The sequence below is a fragment of the Protomyctophum parallelum genome (genome assembly GCF_964188405.1).
Source record: "Protomyctophum parallelum genome assembly, chromosome: 12".
Lineage (NCBI taxonomy): Eukaryota > Metazoa > Chordata > Actinopteri > Myctophiformes > Myctophidae > Protomyctophum > Protomyctophum parallelum.
The window spans coordinates 41,186,986-41,207,919 of record NC_139712.1 but is presented as its reverse complement, the minus strand read 5'-3'; the positions used below and the strand labels follow the sequence as shown (position 1 = coordinate 41,207,919).

Genomic DNA, 20,934 nt, shown 5'->3' with positions numbered 1-20,934 from the left:
AAGCGCACAGCCTGTCTGTCGGATTTGTGTGTGTGTGTGTGTGTGTGTGTGTGTGTGTGTGTGTGTCTGTGTGTGTGTGTGTGTGCGCGTGTGTGTGTAGTGCATGTTTGTGTAAAACTGCAATCACTATCTGTTGTGTGAAATCACAAATTAAGCAGAGTTGTAAACCTGTAAATTGCTACATAACACAGTTGCAGCGTGTCTTTAACATTCCTTCGTCTGAGTGAAACAACAAAGACTCAATTATCGTTCACTCGCTTGCTGGAGAGCAAGAGGACGGTCTATAATTGATACAGGAATGCATGTGTCAGCAGGTACACCGCAGTATCGGGAGAAAGATACACCAGGTGTGTGTGCATGTGCGTGCGTGTGTGTGTGTGCGTGTCTGTCTGTCTGTGTGTCTGAGATTGGCTCTGGCCCTGGGGCTTGTGTTTAATGAACGTGTGGGGTGAGGGTGACTCCCCAGCTTCCGAATAAAAGTAGCAGCCCATAGTGTCTATGTGTGTCCAGCCCAACATTAACTGTCTGGGCCTCTGTAGCTCCAAGCTCTTCCAAAAACCTGATTAGACAGGTATAGGCTGCTGCCTGTTGGGTGATCCCTTCGACACTCAGGTGAAAAGAAACTTTCACACAAAGCACACATAGTCATGTGCTGCACATAGCAGACATTACAGTATTGAAGCACTTATTTTTCTTTCTTTCATTTCTGCACTACTTTGTTTATTTCCTTCGTTCCTTATTATTCCTTGACATGGACAAAGACAAACTCCCTACATGAACAAACCATTGTTATCCCGGTGAACAGTAGCAGTTACATCAACAGATAAGGACAGAGAACATGGGGTACATCTGTACTTTTGACAGTTCTAATTTAAGCCTGCAGCTAAATATACAGTGCAACGCTGCCCATCGTAGACTACGCCTTTGATGGCTACATCAAAGCTGAACACCATCACTTTTAACTCCAATGCATTAATTCACATCTTTGCTATCTTTAGGTTCTCCCCCATCTTGCTTGTAGAGATGTAAAAAATATACAGTATATGATGAATGTATCCACTAGATGCAAATTCATGCCATGCATATGCATAATACACTCTCACAGCAAGTCTCAAGTTTAGGCTCTCAAACTTTCTCTGGCAACACTGTCAGTACACAGCACTCTCCTGACTTTGTCCACCTGACCTACAAATTGTCCTGAAAGTATGTCGCAAACTCATTACGGGAATGGCTTCCAGACAGTGCCATGATGATAGTTGATTATAGGCTGTGGTCTTGGCTATTAACCCTTCAGCACACTAAGTGGCCCAGGGGCTCTACCCAGGGACACAAGACCCTTTTAATGTGTGGTCTCTCCGCCGCTGTTGACGCACCTGCCTTGAGGTCCATCTGGACTTGATAGTAGGCCAAAAACAGATGTTCCTCCCTCTCTCTCTCTCTCTCTCTCTATGTGTGAATGTGTTCAGTGTGCGCACGTGTGCATGTGTTTGTGTGTGTGCACGATTCTACCTGACCCTTCATTGCTGCATGTTTACATGGCTCTCTCTGGGTGGACGGTTCTGCAACCCCACATCTTGCCTGTCAACATGTGTCACACTGGAGGCGTACGTTTACTCTGGTCTTTCATTGTGTAGGTGTGTTTATACATGGACTTGCATGTATGCTAATCTCATCTCCTCAGGCAACGCTCTTTACAACAATCCCTGTGCACAGTAGAAAGTCTGAACTTGTGTTGATTTACCTCAGTGTAAACATTGAATGTTGACAGTTGAACACAGTGTAGAGCGTGCTGTGCACATCTGTCGACCTGAACCCAAAGCATCAGTAACGTTTAAAGTCTCTCTTGCCCCGCCGAGTGTGTTTTTGTGTTTATACAGGCACACTTCTCCTTGTATCCGTTTTAACGATGCTGAAATATGTTTGCACTTGAGCACAGATGTGTAGCTGACGGGACCGTACCGATTTCTGCTTACTTCCAACTTTCTCCTGAGTGTGTTTTTCTACGTACCGTGTGCATCTGGTGGGAAGCGGTGGTGTGTGTGTGCGTGCGTTTGTGTGCAACCACACCATACAAAGCCATATTTATTACAGGAGCCGGCAAGGTACATTTATCACATGACAGCATGCAGCGAGTTGTATTGTTAAAAGGCAGGCAGTCTGCGGACAAAGGGATACGAAGAGATTTATGTGAGTTCATCTTACATCTATCCAGTGATTTACATGCTCCAACTGAACACTCTGCTGACGTGTGTGTGTGTGTGTGTGTGTGTGTGTGTGTGTGTGTGTGTGTCCATCTGATAGATGCATGCGTGTGTGCACCTGCATCAATTTGTGCTCTCTATGTTTGCCTGTGTGTGTGTGTGTGTGTGTGTGTGTGTGTGTGTGTGTGTGTGTGTGTGTGTGTGTGTGTGTGTACTATACTTGTCCGCACAAGTATAGTAGAATTTCAGGAATAGACATTGTGAGGACATTTTCCTGGTCACAGGAGTAATGGTCGTTATGCTTAAAAAAAGATTTATAGATTTAAGCTTACAACTCTTACACATTGTGCGTGCGTGCGTGCGCGTACGTGTGCACCTGCATGCATGTGCAGCCTGGTGCGACCAGCACTGCCTGGCTGTCTGGGAAGACTGATATTAGACAGAGTAATGGCTTACAGGCGCGCGCTGACCTGCTCCCAGAAGAAAGGAAAAGTAATGAGAAACAAGTGAGGGGAAAAAAGGCTTGACGAGTCTCTGGGAGAGGGAGAGGAGGAGGAGGAGAGCCACACAAGGGTCACTCACAGGAGGAAGATTAGCTACAGGAGGAGTGGTAATGATGAGAGGGAGAGAGGTCTGGATGTGGAGTAGTGAGGTGAGGGGAAATTAAGGAAGAGGAGAGGTTGCAGAAACTAAAGAGAGAAGAGGAGGCAGGTAGAGGGGGAGGGGTGGCAGCTTGGGGAGCAGAGGAGGGGGGATTCACAGAGGTTTAAGGGCACAAAGGGAGGGGGGCCAGCAAGGGGAAAAACGTGAATCAACAAGACTGAGGGGAATAAGATGAGTTTGGGTGCGCACGTGTGTGTGTGTGTGTGTGTGTGTGTGTGTGTGTGTGTGTGTGTGCGTGTGTGTGTGTGTGTGTGTAGGATTGGGGTGGGGTTGGAAAGTGTGGCCTTGCTAGAGCCAGCACCTGGGATGTCCATAAATACCACACACCATGTGCCATAACACTGAGCTGTCCTCTCTCTCCACGCAGTGTGTGTGTGTGTGTGTGTGTGTGTGTGTGTGTGTGTGTGTGTGTGTGTGTGTGTGTGTGTGTGTGTGTGTGTGCGTGCGTGCATGCTTGTGAGCGAGTGTGTGTGTGTCAGCAGAGTGGTCCCACAGAGGTAATTGAATAAGGACAGAAAAAACAACAAGGAGAACAGTTTCATGTTGAGGTGGCCAGACCCAGCTGGAAAAGCAACAGTTCCACCCTTCACTCGCAGGAGAGGAAACTCCAAGGCCCACAGCCTGGGGCCACGGTGCCCAGGGAGCTGACTTGACTCTAAGGGGCTACACATGCAGGGCTGCACAACGCAGCTCTGTTTGAAGCAGAGGTTTTTCATGTCAGGGACCCCCAAATTAATATGCATTTGCCCATCTGAAAATGTCTTGTGCTAGGGACCCCCATACAAGATTTGTGTGGTTACAATGTGCCAGAGTTTCTCTAGAACAGTCTTCAGTCACTGCCAACGAAAAAAAGAGTCATAATGACAAATTGCCCATAAGAGTCATTTCTATTTCACCCCCCCCCCCCATATTTTTAAGATCATCTGAGCAACGTTCATGTGCTTATTTCTAGATTGCATTTTTATTGCAGTACAATACAATTCTAATTGAACAGAGTCAAACCTTTACTGATAAAAACACTACTACTACCTGCAAATGTTACTGCCTTGGAAGTGGTGTGTGAATGAAACAACCCACAAATTGTACTGGAGGGAGCTTACTGCAGTATTTAAGACAGAACTCTATCCTGGCTTACCAACCGAAAAGCAGCCATTGTAAAGGGCAAATTGCCTGTAAAACCTCCCTCGTCTACCTCAAGCATTACACTTCCAAATTGGGCAAATTTGGACGGGGAGGTTCATTCTGAGTGCAAACGTTTAAATAAACTCACGCACCAGGTATAAACGAGCCAGGAAGGAAAAACATTTACCACACCTCCCACAAAAGGTGAGACTTGTTTTTGTGTGCATTTTTCATGCTTGGCCCCAGACTGTTAGTGTCTGCGGTTTTTCTATTAGACGGTGCCCCTTAGCCCATACAATAAGTAATTCTTCAGGGGCTGCTGGTGTAGGAGCCTGCATTGTGACTGTGTCTGGGTGTGATAAAACAGCAAGCACATAAATAATGGCCTTAATGAGCCCCTCCGCCCTTTGCCATAATGATGACGATGGATTTTTTCCAGCAGCGACATCGGTGGAGGCAGCGAGAGTGATCCACATGTGGTCTCCAGGTGTGCACTGCATAGCTCTGTCTCAACCTCCCACCTCGCCAGGGACATGCCCATGAATCTTAACTCTTTTTCTGATAGCAGGGGGCATATGCAAACGTATGTGTTATCTGCACACTTTCAACGTGTGAGAGAGATAAAACCAGGAAAGTGCCTGTGTCATTTTGAGATTTTAGCATTGGCTATTCAGCAATATCAGATATACAAGCTCACAGCGCGCCACAGAAAAGTTTTTTTTAAATTGGAAAGTGTGAGAAGAACTATTGATTTGAAGGCATTTGTAGAATCGGTCTCAGGTCTTAATGGGTTAAAACACCTCCCCCTGAGTTACAATTTGCAGCGTGTGTGCCACTGCATAAGAGTGGATGAGTGCCCCTGTGTGTGTGCGTACGTGTGGGACTAGCAGGAAGCAGTGTGTGTCAACGCATGAGTGGAACCAGGGGTAGACTAGACATTGCATTGCAACTCCACAGTGTGTTCTGATTGCTCGGGCAGAAACAGAACAGCATTGCATGCACATAATAATTGTTCCTTAGGTTTTGTTGGCTGTGGCTGCTTTGGGACAAATTAAGGCACATCAGGCACAAACAGCACCTAACAAGGTTACAACGTGCTTGTACATGTAAAATGTAATTAAATATAGATAGAATTAAGTGAAACGAAACATAATGCAAATTCACACCAATAACCAGCACCAAAGCACTAGGGGAAAACAAATAAGCAGCAATCATGGAGCTGGAATGATACAGTATCAAGCTACTCCCTTAATTAAGAAATTAGAATTGCATTTTTATTAAATGGTTTTAAAAGGAGATTTTAAAGTGTTTACTGAGCTAGCTAACCTGAGGTCCTCAGGCAGGCCAGAGTCTTGGGGACTTTATAGCAAAGGCCTGGTCACCCTTGGTCGCCAACCTAGATTAAGGTACAACCATTAGAGCCGTATCAGAGGACCTTGGCTTCAGGTTACCATGGCAGTGACCTGGCAAATATGGAATCAGGAGCTCAGTGCGATAGCTGGGTGAGGTAGCTGTGTGCCGGTTATGTGTGTGCATTTTTTCTACTCGATCTGTGTCTCATAGGAGGGCTGTCTGCAGTTCATAAACCCATCATCGTTAGGCAGTTTGTTTTTTAAACAAGATTTGTTTTTAAATATATTTTGATTTTTATTATCGTGAGAATGATGACTTCCATTTTCGCATTGCAACTTTTCAGGAATAGAAAGTCTGCCGTTTCTATTAGCTTGGATTCCCCGTTGATGATGTCACTGCACTGGTGGACGGGTTTCTGAACTAATTTTGCTATTTTATCATGAGCATTAGTGTGGACCAATTATATGAAGAGAGGTTGAAAAGCGGTGAAGTGGTCCTTTAATCAGTAGGCCTAGCTACCACTGTCCACACCGAAATGAACCCATAACTCACAAAGGCCCAAAATGAAACTTCAAGGTTCCATTTCTACACTATCAGCAGCATTAAATGAATTGAAAATTATATTGTAGGAGGGGTTTTTTTCTTCCCCCAAATCCTCAGTCATCAAAGTGACTATATTTTGTAAAGGAAAATGCAATTAATTCCATCTCAGGAGTCGCGGGATGTGTGTGAATGTCACCGACTCACAGTGAGAGAGGAATAGCAGTGTGATCAACAAAGTGTATAAGAAGCACAAAGGAACAGTCACAGTGGTGAGAAGAAACAATTTAAATGTGAAACCTGCCAAAGTATACAATAATTACTTCCACTGACAAACAAACCTCTTATCTGAGAAGAGATATCAAGACATGCGCGTGTGCACAAGGCTATCCAAGGCTATCAATTACTCAAAAGGGTGAATGGCTCTTTCATTTGTTTATTTTTCCTTTGGGACTCAGGCCAAAAGGAAACCTATATTTGTTGAAGTGGGGCTGTAATTAGGGTCCCCACGGCTGTCGGCTGTGTGGGAGTCTGTGTGGGGTGTGGGACCCCCCTTGATGTCAATGACAGGTTACAGGGTGCATCTCATTGTGAGAGGGAGAGCGCTGCCTGCCACATGGCTGTTATTCCATACCTATAAACTGCTACCAGTACCTATACCCTGTCACCCCCCACACAACCTCACAGGGGCCCATTCATGGTGTTCACAGCAGAAAGAGGAGAGAGATCGGGTTTAGATAGAGGTGGTTAAAATATACTCAATGGACGCCTTCTCTCAGACCTGTGCAGTCACTTTATAAAGATATATGCAAACAATGCACCAAAAGAACCGCAGGCCTTTCTTTCCTGAGCGCCAAATGAAACAGATGGAAACAGACCTTCCAGTGTGTCTGATTGTATAACATTATAGCATTCCTCTCTCTTGTACAACAACAGTTTTTGAAGCAACGGTAACACCGGACACCGTGACATACCTAATGTACATGGGCTTTAATATGATTTAAAAAAAAAACTTTTACATACTCTGAATCTTTATTTGGTTTATATTCTACAAATAAAAAAAAGAATGCAGGGTTCTGGGTTCCCACACATTTTTTCTGATGAATTTCCAAAACCTTTCCATGGATGGATGGATGGATGGGTTTCGTGCTGATCCTGTTTCATTTGGAGCGGTTTGTTCAGACTCTCGTCGAACATCAAGGTGTAACCCGCCTGCCTGGATACGAGGAGTGACTTGATGCGAGGTGCTATTCCAAACGTAACGAGGTACGCACATTTTTTTCCCCCACACTGGTGTTGGTGCTGGAGTTATACGAGTAGTGAGAGTCCACTGTTTTAAGCGATGGACGGGTTGAGCGTAGCTTGTTGTAAGAGACACAGTAGGACTATGGAATGTAAACACAATTGTAAATTACTTTTACAGTAAAGAAAACGACCACTACATTATGTCAGGTCGGCTAGCAAAACACCGGTAATGTTGCTCAATTATGAATCAATATTATGCCTATTTCTCAATCTTTTGTGTATACTGTTGAATATGGCAAAATCCAAGCACTCGCCGTCCACAGTAAGTCTGTTCTTCATAGCAGTGGTCTGACATAAAGAAATAACAGACCACTGAGTGAATTCCATTGTTGCACATTCATCAGCCAAGCCGTGTAATGTATTTATATGTTAATCCAAATCAGAGAAATAAACAAACTACTTCCATTCTTGCCCTCGGGCATTGGACAACGTAGACACGGCTTTGCTTCAGAAGGTCTACAGGTCTATTCTTCGGGCGGGCAGTGTGAGGGCGAGGGTGAGGGGGTGTATTTTTAGCGACAACAACTGCTGCACACAAACGGCAAACAATGCCTTGTGTTTGTAGGGAGAGAACACTGCCTCAGGTCAACATGAATTTCATCCTCCCGCATGCGTAGGAGTTTATCCTACATCTGACTAGTTCAGGGTACTGCAGTCAGTTCAGTCCAAACAAATCACCTGTCCTACGTTACGGTCCATTTCTTTATTATGTCTGCCCACGATCTCTGTGATTCATACAGTGCGTTTGTTTACCTCAGTCACTGATACTAAATTCAGATTTATTTATTTTTTTCTATGAATCTGTGACCTGACACCCATACTGTTATGGGTGTCAGGTCACAGATTCATTATTTTACGAAAATAAAAAGATTTTGAAAAGAAAGCATAATAGGCTACAGCACTGGGGTTACACCTATGTCTCTGCCAATGTGCTTAACCATGGGCAGCAGAGGAGTCACTTAACCATGGGCAGCAGAGGAGTCACTTAACCATGGGCAGCAGAGGAGTCAGTGTCAAGTTAAAGCTAAGGTCAGTTCTAGCTGAGGTCAACGGGAAGGGGAAGAAGGTGGTCAGTATTTGTCCGTCTCACACATAGACTGTAAAAAATATGGACAAAGCGTTCCCCGGGTCTAACATGAACGTAAAATGAAGCCTGTCAGTCCTTGAATTGTAAGTCGCCATCTTTCTAGATCTGTTTGGGCCCAGCTGGCCCATTGGCTGGCCCAGACAACGAGGCGGGACTTCCCCCCCTTCTTCTTAGTTGGTTTTTATTTTGACTCGAGTGGGTGGGGGATCCCGTTCATAGACTGTAACGGTAGCCACGCCCCTCAGAACATGCGCGACTTTATGGTCATTTTTTTTATAAATGGGACCATCATTTTCCAAAAAGAATATTATGACATTAGAAATGAGACTTTAAACTAGTGACTGGAAGCAGAAAGTATTCATGACCATGTTTATTAAGGTAATATAGTCTAGGTGAAGTTGGGCCCAAATACATGGACTTCTATGGGGCTATGGGTTTTTTTGGGCCCAATGACAGCGCCACAACAGGCCATTATATGAACTTCCAGGAAATCCCGATTTCTTTGTGGCTTCACAAAATATCTGTCTGACTGCCCCCCTGGTCTCACATTGGCAGAGTGCAGAGAGAGAGAGAGAGAGTGGATTTAACTCTGGGAAAGCCACCCTCTGTGAAACTGGAGCCAGTTCTTCCAGCCATTCTGAGACAGCCTGCTGACCCCTGGAGCCCCCCCCCCCCCCCCCCACGCCCCCACACACACACACACATGAAAACAGAGCAGCATGTGAAAGACACCACTATAAATATATATGTGTATGTGTGTGTGTGTGTGTGTGTGTGTGTGTGTGTGTGTGTGTGTGTGTGTGTGTGTGTGTGTGTCTGTAGATCTGTCTGTCAGAATCAGAATCAGCTTAAAAAAGTGTGTGAAATTTGTTTCAGTGAATTAGGGGGGAGAGAAGGGGGAATTATCTACATATTTACACATGGTACCTGAGATAGCATATGGTCTGTGAGCAGCATAGCAGCAGATGTATACTGTGCATGATATAATTATGGACGACATGTCTGTCTGTCTCTCTCTCTCTCTCTCCCTCAAGTGTTCTCATGTGTTGTTGTGTATCCATGTGTCGATATCCAGATCTCTGACTCTCCGTCTGTGTTCTCTAGTATACACATCCCTCTCTCTCTCCCTCAGCATCATCTCTCTGTGGTGTTTCACTCGCTCAGGCTGGGTGGGGGTGTGTGGGATTGATGTCTGTCCAGGTGTCAACAAAACCACTGGCACATTGTACCGACTTACATGTGGTAGTATGTAAGTCGGTAGACACAGTGTGGTGGTTCTATAAAAAAAAATTAAAGAAATAAAATAAGAAAGAAATAAAAAATAAAGTACAATGTGCAGCGGCACCCGAGTCAAGAAAAAAACCCAGCTCTTCACAGAGAATCTTTAAAGAAGTCCCACAATCCTTCAGTCCCACCTGGGCATGACGGAGGAAGGAGGAGTGCTAATAATAATAATAATGGATTTTATTTATAACGCACTTTATATTCGCAAGAAATAAGAATCTCAAAGTGCTACAGCAGTGAATAAAAGCAAAAGAAACAAACACACCATTAAAAACATCTAAAAGAACAGGAACATTAAAACATAAGGGCAAGGCTATAAAAATGCTTTGGTAAAAAGGAACGTTTTGAGTCCTCTCTTAAAAGCATCTACCGACTGTGGGGCTCTATGCTCTATGCAGAGTGTCAGCTCTCCAGCACAACTCACTTCTCGGGGGAGTTTAATAACACAATGGGAGGAGGAGATAGACATTCTCTTGTTTCATGAACAGCAATATAATCAGACCACTGTATTAAAGCCAACCAACAGTGTATGTGTGAAGAAAAAAAAATAAAAAAACAAGGACACTCCTATAGCAATAATTCTAGAAGTTTTGTTTTTTTAATGGTAAGTGATACCTCCTGTACATCTCAGCATCCACAATACCTGGCAGAACTTTTAATAGACGCATCAGACGCTTACATTTTTCCACAACAAGGACGTCCCTGTGAAACCTGAAGCCCCTGCGCTGACACAGCAGCAAATTGACCTCTGGATGACCAGGTCTTCTCACGCGCACAGAGTGTCATGGACACTCAATGCGAGCGGGCCGGCCGACCGGGCACGGAGGTGCGGTTGACAAGGCGATGTCTTCGTCACAGAAACTAAGGGGCTCTTTCATTCTTGTCAGGATTGGTTTGTCCAAGCATGTACACACACACACACACACACACACAGTTGTGTTGTTCACTGCTGCTGCTGGGTAGAGAGCAGACCACACATCCTGGATGTGGTTTCACCTTTTAGAACTGAGGGTGCATTGTATTGTGTCGAAGACTGAGGAGGCCACACACACACACACACACACACACACACACACACACACACACACACACACACAGGTACACACACAGGTACACACACAGTACATGCACAGTTTAGATAGGCAAATAAGGGCATGAATTGTGTGTGTGTGTGTGTGTGTGTGTGTGTGAACATGAGAAGCTTTTGGAGCGTTTAATGAAATGTTCTACGTCAAACCACTAGCTCTTCTTCTAATATCTTAACTTCTTCTCTCACCATCCTTAGTACTAGCGGTATAGTTTCTCCCTCATTTTTATTGGTATTATCTCTCTCTCTCTCTCTCTCTCTCTCTCTAACACACAACACTCTTCTAACCTTTCTCTCACTCCATCATCCCCCTCGCTGCCTCAGACTTTCTCTCACTCTCTGCCTTTGTGTGTTTTCGCTTCAATTACTAACTGTCTCCCTTTCATTCTCTCCCTTCCTCCACCTTTCTTTGCCATTCCTCCTTGTCTCTCTTCCTCCCATATCTCCTTGTTGTCTTTCGCTCAATCCATCAAATCCCTGTCCTTCTTCCTTTCCCTCCCTCGTGATTTCCCTGTTACTCTCTCTCTCTCTTGCCCTTGATTCCCCTGCTCTCCTTAATCACCCCAATACCCCCCCCCCCCACCCTCCCCCCCCTCTCAGTGGCAGTGACGGATGAAGTCCATAGGAATGCATCAAGGGACCAGCCAGGCCACCGCCTCAGGAGAGAAACTCCTCCATGTATATTTAACAATCTCGCTCACGGCCGCCATGCAGGGCTGCAAGCCTGTCTGTGTGGCTTTCTATCGCTCTATCACCCCCCTCCTCGCCATCTTCCGCCTTATTCTCTCCACATCTGCCTTACTTTTGAATAGCCCATGCACCCCCCCCCCCCCCCCCCCCCCCACCCTCTGTCTGGGAAACTTTAGTTTTTGTCTCATCACCTTTATCTATGCCGCCCAATCTCCTGTTTCTGTGTGTCTGTCTGCGTCTGTGTCTCTGTCTGTGTCCGTCTCTCGCTCCCTCGCTCTATCTCTCCTTCAATCTGATTCCCCATCTCTGTTCCGTTCACATTTTTCATGCGCGGCCAAAACAACAAGTGGTGGTCTTTGTAGATGCTATCGCAGACTTTCATACAAGGTGGGTCTGGCCGGATTAGATGAATATACTATGCTTCTCAAAATATGTTTCATATTCAATCAGTGAGGAAATGGATCCCTAATCCATGTGGGGGGAGTAATATTTCTTTGGGGTGGAGAAGATAACTATTGCTCTAATTAGCCCACTCTGAACAATTTCAAAGTGGAGATAACAGTTTTCAGTTTCTAGAGATTAAAGGATTTCCCATATTAATTCATTTACTCTTTGTTCAAATCACTTTGCAGCAATACGATCCATGGAGCGTGGCTCTGTGGCTGTAAACACATTGCATCAAAAGAACGACATGTTGTACCAAGACATGCCCGGAATTCATTAAGTCTAAACACGCAAACTGACCCATTTATATCCCACCATTCTGTTGATATGAAAACTACTGCATAAAACATTGCCTTCATGCATATTTATTGAGAGCGCACAAACATTGGCACGGAAAGAGTCACAAGTTAACAATACACGCATACATGGGGTGCCTGGTGCACTTTGTGCGTCACAAGGACACAAGTTCCAATCCATGTTGCTATTCATCATACTACGAAGTATGTAGTCTCACGTACAGTAGCCAGGTGATCATCAGAGATCTCTGACTACTGATAAGTCTGGGGAAATACAATGTCACCTAAACAAATCTTTAAGAAAATATATATGTACAATTTACGCACACACACACACACGTGCGTGCATGCACGCATGCACGCATGCACGCACGCACGCACGCACGCACGCACGCACGCACGCACGCACGCACGCACGCACGCACACAAGCAATATGAACCCTATAGCGTCTCTATACTGGGCATGTTATATTAGGCAAACATTCGTAGCAAAAAATAGCACAAGTAGCATACAGTATCTACAAGCTCAGAATGCATTGAGAAACATTGCGAGCTTGTAGCTTAAGATGTGGTGTAGATGCAATAAAGGAAGGGACAATGTATACTAGGCCCCTTTGGCAACCCAGGGAACAAGGAATATAGGTTTTTAAGTGTTTAATAAATGTATGCTGTGCCGAACTGAATTGTGACCGAGTTGGGTTACTGGGTAACACTGTGTCAAAGTCTCACAGAATGGAGTCTGGTGGCTCTACCACTTTGGAAGCACATGCTGCAGCCTGCAAGAAGACGCTCCTATATAGCCAGAAATATACGACTTGAGCACAGCGATCAAATGATGCTCTCATTCACGACTCACTGTCATCCATCTTGCTGGGAATTACAGTTGGGTGACAGCCGAGAGAGAAAAAAAAGCAAGGGAGCTGTGTGTGTGTGTGTGTGTGTGTGTTTGTTGAGTGTGTGTGCGTGTGCCCAGAGTAGACTGCGCATGTGCATGGATGTGAGGCTGTGTGTGTGTGTGTGTGTGTGTGTGTGTGTGTGTGTGTGTGTGTGTGTGTGTGTGTCTGCATGCGTGTGCGTGTGTGTGTGATTATGATCTATCACTCATTTCACCTTTCAGATGGCCCTCTGGCATGCCATCAGTCAATAAACAAAAGACCAGCTAAACTTCCCGTCCCCTTTTTTTCTTCCTTCCTTTCTGTCTTTTCAAGCTTTTTAAAGCATTTTAAGAACCTCTCTCTCAGTCCTATTTCTCTCACTGTGTACATTTTCCATTTGTCCTCTCTCTTCCTCATTCAGTCCTTGCGTCCTTCCTCACCACCTCTTCTCTCCTTTGTTCTATTTTCTTACATAATTTGTGACTAGCAGTCGCTTTTCCTCTCCCTTTAAAACACATTGTTTGCCCAAGAAGTCTGTGGACGTCTTTAAAAAGATGTATAATTATTTAAAAAAATTAATACGTGGTGCCAAAGTTTGTGCTATTGCCATTGAGAATGCATTGGGCGTTTAAGTTAAATAACTCAGAAACTATAAAACATATCAAAGTAAAAAGTGTCTCCACAGTGAATTATAAAAAGTGTGAATGGAGTTTCTAGGTGAAAGTGATTTTTTTAAAGTATTGCAAGGGCCCACAAAGTGTTTAATATTCTATCTTCTGTAATTTCTACTCTCTTCTTTATATCTTCTTTTCTTCCTATCCCTCTATCGCCCAACACCACCACTGTGAGCATCCATTGGCTCGAACCTCCCACCCCAGTCCCCACACAGCAAAACCGTGTTTTCCTGTGCGGCAGCCTCACAACTTAAGTGTGGGATAATAGTAGGACATCACCCAGATCCAAATCTTTTACTACACTAACACCTTCTGTTGAAGCGGATTTAATGTTTATGGATGGTTGTGGAATGGTTATGGATTAATCTTTATATAACCTCTCAACCCCATTATTTCCTCAATACCCTCATACCTGTGTAAATACTTCTCCAAAGTTAGTGTCACCCACAGCCACAACACTAGAGGGAACATAATCTGCTACCACCCAAATTTAGAATAAACATGGGAAAATGATCATTATACTGTCCTGAAAAACATCCATTAGAAGACCACAAGGAGAGGTAAATGTCTTTCACTGCCACCGTTTTCCCTTTTTCTCCGTCTAGTGTTTGTATCTGTTGCCGACATGTATTATTGTGTTATTTTTTTCATGATACATGAGGTCGTCACAATGATGAGGACCACAATGGAAACAAGTCCCCAGGACTTTTTGTGTTTTAGCCTTAATGTCTTACTCTATCACGTGTCGTGCCGTTTACATTTCTATAATAATAACACCGGCACGGACCCACCACCAACATGATTTCAACTAAGAAAGAGGCTTTTGGGGATTATTCAGCAATGACCCAAATAATTTCCTCATTCCTCATTTCCTTGTGTACGCCATCAGGGTTTGAAAACAGATTGTGCAGCTATACTGTAGCTATTAGAACAGGTTTTCAGGATGTACTGTAGCTGCTAGAGCAGACGTTTGCAATGGCCCATTGTGGCCAAGGCACACCAATGGGCAATTCAAAATATCAAGGCACACCTGTGTTGATAAGATAAGAAGATAAGACAATCTACAAGCAATCTCACAACGTGTCACAGAGCAACCAGTAGGGAAAACTGAACAATTTCCCATTTTGTCATGCCCAGAATTGGGATGTCAGGTACAGACTATAGAGGGTATATTTGCCTTTGTTTTGGGAAATGGGTGCACACATTATAGTAAATAAAACAATAAAACAATTCATAACATTTAATATACGGTAGTTATATACAGTATATTGCATAGGTTGTCACAAAATCCCAAAGCACACATGGAAGGTGTGCCGTTTGGGAAGCACTGGTGGCTTGAGGGACAGAGCTAATGTACTGTGTACGGTGGCAGTACAGTGGATCCAATTCTACTTTGTGTGAACACATGAAACTGGCTGTATTCTAGTAGTCAAACAGCGACATAATTAATGAGGTGTCCGAAATCACACCTACTCAGCTGTGTACTGAAATCATTCCCGGGTTTAGCATGCAGTGTGAAATTACCACTGCCTCCAGTGCTCGCTTTACGACTACCATTATAATACCGACGTGCATTTGTGTGTTTGGCTAGCTACTGTATGTATGTGTATGTATGTGTCTGCGTGTGTGCGTGCGCATGTATGTATGTAAACGGCAAGCGTGTGTGTAACATGCATGCGTATACACATGGATGATGTTATTGCATCGCGTAATCGTATACATTCTGAAAAAATCACACACGTGTGAACTGAGTGGTGCAATTCCCCCCCCCCCCCCCCCCTCTCTCTCTCTCTCTATCTCTCTCTCTCATTAGAGTCACTACCTCTCTCACTCTCTCTCATTAGAGTCACTACCCCTCTCACTGTTTCTGGCGCCCCCTACTGCTATTTTTAAGTCACATACTCATGCTCACACGGACACACAAACAAGTACGAGACAGACACACACACAGACACACACACAGACACACAAACACGTACGAGGACATTGCAAGCTGGTTGTAGGAGTGGTTGCACCACTCAAAAACACTGCAGCTCTCCAGGTGGAGAAAACTACCAGAATCAACCTTCAGTGAGTAGACTGAAACTCAGCTCACAACAGCACAGCGTCACAGTGAAATGAACACTACAATCCACAAGAGAAGACAAAGGCTTGTACACTCGACATACTGGACTGGAACTACTGCCCATCACTATAGCAACCATCTCGACACTTTGGTTTCTGCTGATAAAGGTTCATTTTGCCAACATTTCACGTTCCCTGCGTGATTGACAGACACTCCAGTGACCTCTTGGAAACTGAGAAGGTAGCTATAGCAACGTAGCTGTCGTCATGGTAAATCACTGAGCATAGGAGGAAGAAAGGGAGATGAGAAGACAGGCACACATACTTACTTCAGCCCTGACAACTTCCCCTCTCCAGGCAGAGATAAAATAAGGGCTAGTTACAGTAAAGGTCAGTGAAGTCGGCCAGCCCAGAAAACCTCCCTCTCTCGTCCCATATACTCACTACTCCGGTACTCCCTGAAGTTTAAACGATGCTAAAAACAATATAAACACTATGGCGGGTGGCCTTCAGCTTGGGAGGACACTATGGGGCTATTAGGGCCTTCAAATCAGAAGAGGCAAGAGAGAAAAGGGGGGATGAGATAATGGCAAAGATGTTTGCAATGTATAAATAGCTGCTGGTGGCGGTGGAGGACAAAACACAGCTGGGAAGAAGAGCAAACCACTTCACCAACGAACCAGCCATCGGAGAGCGTGTATAAATCGGTTTTCCAAGCGGCACACTGCAATTAATTCTATAATCTTGTGTGAGGTTGTGTCTACGAAGGGCAAACTGCCTTCTTCCTCGTGTCAGATGAATGAGTAACCTAGACTCCTAGAGCACCACAGGCCAGAGGGTAAAGTCAGTTCAGTTCACACGCGCATGGTAATGCCTTTTTGTTAAGCATTCAACCTCAGAGATATGCAGAATCACAAAGCTGGTCAACAATGGCCTCGTCACTCAATGCGTTTCCATAGTGACCGAGTGGCATGGCACTGATGGCAGGGGGCACCAGGGTCACTTTCATTCTGGGATTCTTCAGCCTGGGACTAATTGCTATGTTTTGTGCTGGTGTCCCTTGTCACCACGTGGGCACATTCCCAACACGGCAAAATATCAATCACACACTAATCATACGCTGCTCTTCCGAGGGAGGGGACGCGTAGGAGAGAAGAAAGGAGTGTGCATTACCAGTACCACCTATTTAAATATGGACACACAAACCTTTTGAGTGTTAATCTGATATTGTGGTGCTACAGGGCACACATTTAAGTGTTATTTCCAGCCCAGTCGAATGTTATTTATTTGTTTTGCCATGCAGCAGAAATTTCCGTATGCCCCAAAGTAGTTCAGCAGCAATATAAATCTTCAACTTTGTCAAAAGGTATCATGTCAGGTCCTTTTCCCAATTCAGCACTTTCTAATCATCTTTCCCTCAGACTCATGTCTTATTTCTCTTTTTCTTCCAACATCTCTGCCTCATCCTCAGGGATGTTAGCATTGCAGCCTAATAAAGGGGTGAACTGAAGTAATTCTACAGGATATATGGGTCTTTTCAGCAGCCACAGCAACCTGATGAGTTTGAGGCCACAACATCAGAAGAGGCTGGCAGTGTTAATATCACAATGCTACTTTCAAGTTCTGAAATCTCTAGCAAGAAGAACAAAACAACCACAAGTCTGTATGAATACCAATGACACAGAACAGAGACTCTGCTTTCAATGGCGTATGCTGTATTGGCTGTAAATTTGCATGTGCATAGTTCTATATAAAAAAGATCTTCCAATGATTGCCTCAAAAAGCACCGTTTAACAATAACAATGGCCTGACCTAAGGAACAATTATGTTGAGTTAATGATACACTAATCAACACATCAAGGCATGCTGAAAAGCATCCATCAAAGCTCATACTGTGGGGGCCAATTAGGAACTTATGCCAAGTCAAGCGCATGAAGCATTTAGTAAGTTCAGCTGCACAAAGTCACGTAGTGTAGTGTAACTGTGTAATTAGATGTGTAGCTTCATCATATTGCTGTCAGATTGTTTTTCCACCACAATAACAAGATTTTCATCTTTAATTATCTCTCATATTTATTTTATTTCTCTCAGCTGTTTATTGGCAATTGGTGGCGAGGTTTTACTATGCACTACTCTGACTACTGTGTAGTCATCCCTGTGCTTTACAATGCATAGGACAGAAAAAGTTTGACATTTATTCTACTCAAAATAACTCCAATCATAGAATCATTTAACAGGTGCTGGAGAGTTAACTAAAAGCCAGCAGGTTTAGCACAAATTTCGCAACCTTTTGTTAAAAAAAATCACACCCATGTGAGGGGCGCTCTTATCCTCGTACATCATCATGGCGTAAAATAGACACTAATATATGCCTATTTGCTCAGACACTATGACGTAAAATTCTCTGATGAGTTTGAGGCCACAATATCAGAAGAGGCTGGCAGTGTTAATATCACAATGCTACTTTCATTTAATGTTAGACGCAAATTTTCCCTTCATTGTCAATGGCGTTTTTTAAAACAAAGATTGAAAAATAGACACTAAGCCGATTTGCTCAGACGCTATGACGTAAAATTCTCCATTCATTGTCAATTGGAGTTTTGTAAGACGAAAATAAAATAAAATAACAATCACACCTGTGTGAAGTGAGGGCCGGGCGATCTTATCATCATACATCATCTCATTCCGGTCAGAATTTGCGTCCTCACCTTCGTCTTCGATGTTTGTGTTACGCAATGTTTGTTTACACGAACGAACACTCAAAATTGTTCATTCATCGTCAATGGGATTTATTGTTTGTGTTGGACAGAGTTTGTGTTAGCACCAAAAGCTGGACATAGGAGGGGCTATCACCCCTTAAAAAATAATTATAATATTTATTTTATGTATTTGTTTATTTCTTTTGGGAGGGGCTATGCAAATTCAGTGAAAATTCAGTGAGGTGAAACATGCTGTCTCGACTGCACTTCTCACGAAACTTGAGGGGGAACTTGGAAGACCCTGTTCTTTGGCAGACCACACAACTTCCTAGACCCTTTCAGAACCCTGCATACCTTATTTTGTATTTGGGATTGAGGAGGTATTCCAAATACAAAAATTATATATAGTCCTACACTAGGATCCAAAAACAAGTTTATATATATTGAAGGAATCTAATTTATTGTTGCATTGCAATACCGTCTTCTGTTCTAAAAGCCTTAAGGCTATTTGGCTTATACACCTGCAGCAAATAGCATAAGTAGCCTATAAATATCATGAGACAGCCTATTCAAACTGGGGAAAAAATACAAATAAAAACATAAATAAATAGGTCTACCGTCTACGACGTGATCCCGTGAATAGCCTAGACATAAAGACTGGCGATGGCCTGCATGCACGCTCTGTAACGTTACCAGCCCCACCAAGTGGCACAACATTGCAAAATATGACCACGCAAAACTTAGAACAGAACTTTAAACCAAATGTGATTTTAGCCATTTTCAACAACCTTATATTATGCGTGTGAAATTTCCACGCGGGGGTGGGCATAATTCTGGCATTGATTGTGTGTGATAATCCTTTCTTGATTATGATCAACCAAACATGAAACATTCCTTTTCTGACATGGAAAATGTACGATTACTATATAGTCCATTGGGCACTTATGATGCATAGTCAAATAATAACAACTACAGTCCACTCATGCAAGATATGCGTCTTACCAAATGAGGTGCCCAACTCCCGTTCATCTAGTATGGAACGAAGCCGCGAGTCTTTGCCCTAATACTGAGAGAGGAGTCTTCAGAGAAACAGGAACGGAAGGTTTAAAAAAATGTGAAGGTAAAAAAAAAAATTATCCTCGTTTTTGTTTGTTGTCTTCAATGAGTAAAACAAATGTCCATTGCATTATCCTCATCACAGAGTGCGTAGAGATGTATCTCTCTCTTGTGTCCCTGGTCTGGTCTCCTGTTCCCGTGGAGGGAGCGGTGTATTTCTGCTGTGTGTGTCTCCACTGAGCCCGGCAGCCAGCCAGCCGTGCGTATAGCTCCTCAGCTGCGCTGGATTTGAAATTGGACACCGACTGTGTGTCGCGCTGAGACAATGCGCTGCTCTGACTGACTGACAGGGACGCGGCCGCGAGAGAAAGAAATTATTAAGAAGCAGCTATATAATATAGGCGAGCCGCCGGGAAGGAGAGAGAGAGAGAGAGAGAGAGAAAAAGAATAAGAACTTTCTCACAACTAGTAAATTCATTCAAAGCTGGATCCTCGTAAATCCTATCGGAGTGGACGTGCGTGACGCGATGTGTCAAGTGGTGCTGCGCTCGGTGCCTCACATTAGCAGCAGCAGGATTATTGCCGCTGGCAAGAGATTCAGAATCAGTGCCCCCCCCCCCCTCCCCCACCACCACCACCACCACCACCACCACCACCACCACGGCCACGCACGCGCGCGCGCGCAGCCGTCCACTACTTCCATCTCCGCGCGGAGACGTGGCAAGCAGCCGCACACACACAGCTGTCTTGCAGGTGGACTCAGTAAAATAAATTACCTTCTATTATTCCTCCTATCCTATTATTGAAACTTCATTGACTGTCGCTATATCGGTAATGCCGATGGGCCGGCGCTGACCCATACAAAAAGAAAGAGAGACCACCCATGCAATGCTATATACTTCAATCTCAGCAGATTGGGAGAATAACATTTATTTTATGTTCCACACAGGAGAAATAATAACTATACATTTGGGGGAGACTCCACTTGTCAGAGCATGCATGATACCGAATTATAGATGATTAGAGAGAGTCGGAGACTGACTGTCTGAGAGCCAGGGAATTATAGTTGATTCTATCAAATCAAATCAGTCATTGGTGAAGACAGTATGTGCTATCCAGCGCGAAGAGGATTAAGTAAGTGAAAGTATCTAAGAAGCTATCCTTAGATAGCATTTCTGTTGGCTTAGATAGCATTTGACACAGACTTATAGCATGTTATGTAGACAGCACTATAATTAATAATAATAATTCAATAGTTATTAGCGGAGAATGGCCATTCACTATTAGATGTTAGCGTTCAGACAAGATAAGTCACAGTCACACCATTCCTTGTAAATAAGACTTTGTTTCAAAGTGGGGGACATGGCTCCATAGCCCCAAGAGGGCACCAGAGGGGCCGATACGCACACGCACACACACACACACACACACACACACACACACACACACACACACACACACACACACACACACACACACACACACACACACACA

The 20,934-nt window shown here is 44.0% G+C and overlaps 1 protein-coding gene across 2 annotated transcripts in view; it reads right to left on the bottom strand.

Moving 5' to 3' along the window:
* Window positions 1-19,774, bottom strand: part of sema5a (sema domain, seven thrombospondin repeats (type 1 and type 1-like), transmembrane domain (TM) and short cytoplasmic domain, (semaphorin) 5A) — a 187,480-nt gene extending 167,706 nt beyond the window's left edge. The window contains exon 1 of one of the 2 annotated variants that reach the window (XM_083778497.1): window positions 19,387-19,774. The gene's annotated coding sequence lies outside the window, so the exon portion shown is untranslated. The remainder of the gene's footprint in view (window positions 1-19,386) is intronic. The other variant, XM_083778496.1, reaches the window with a different exon arrangement.
* Window positions 19,775-20,934: the final 1,160 nt, after the last annotated feature.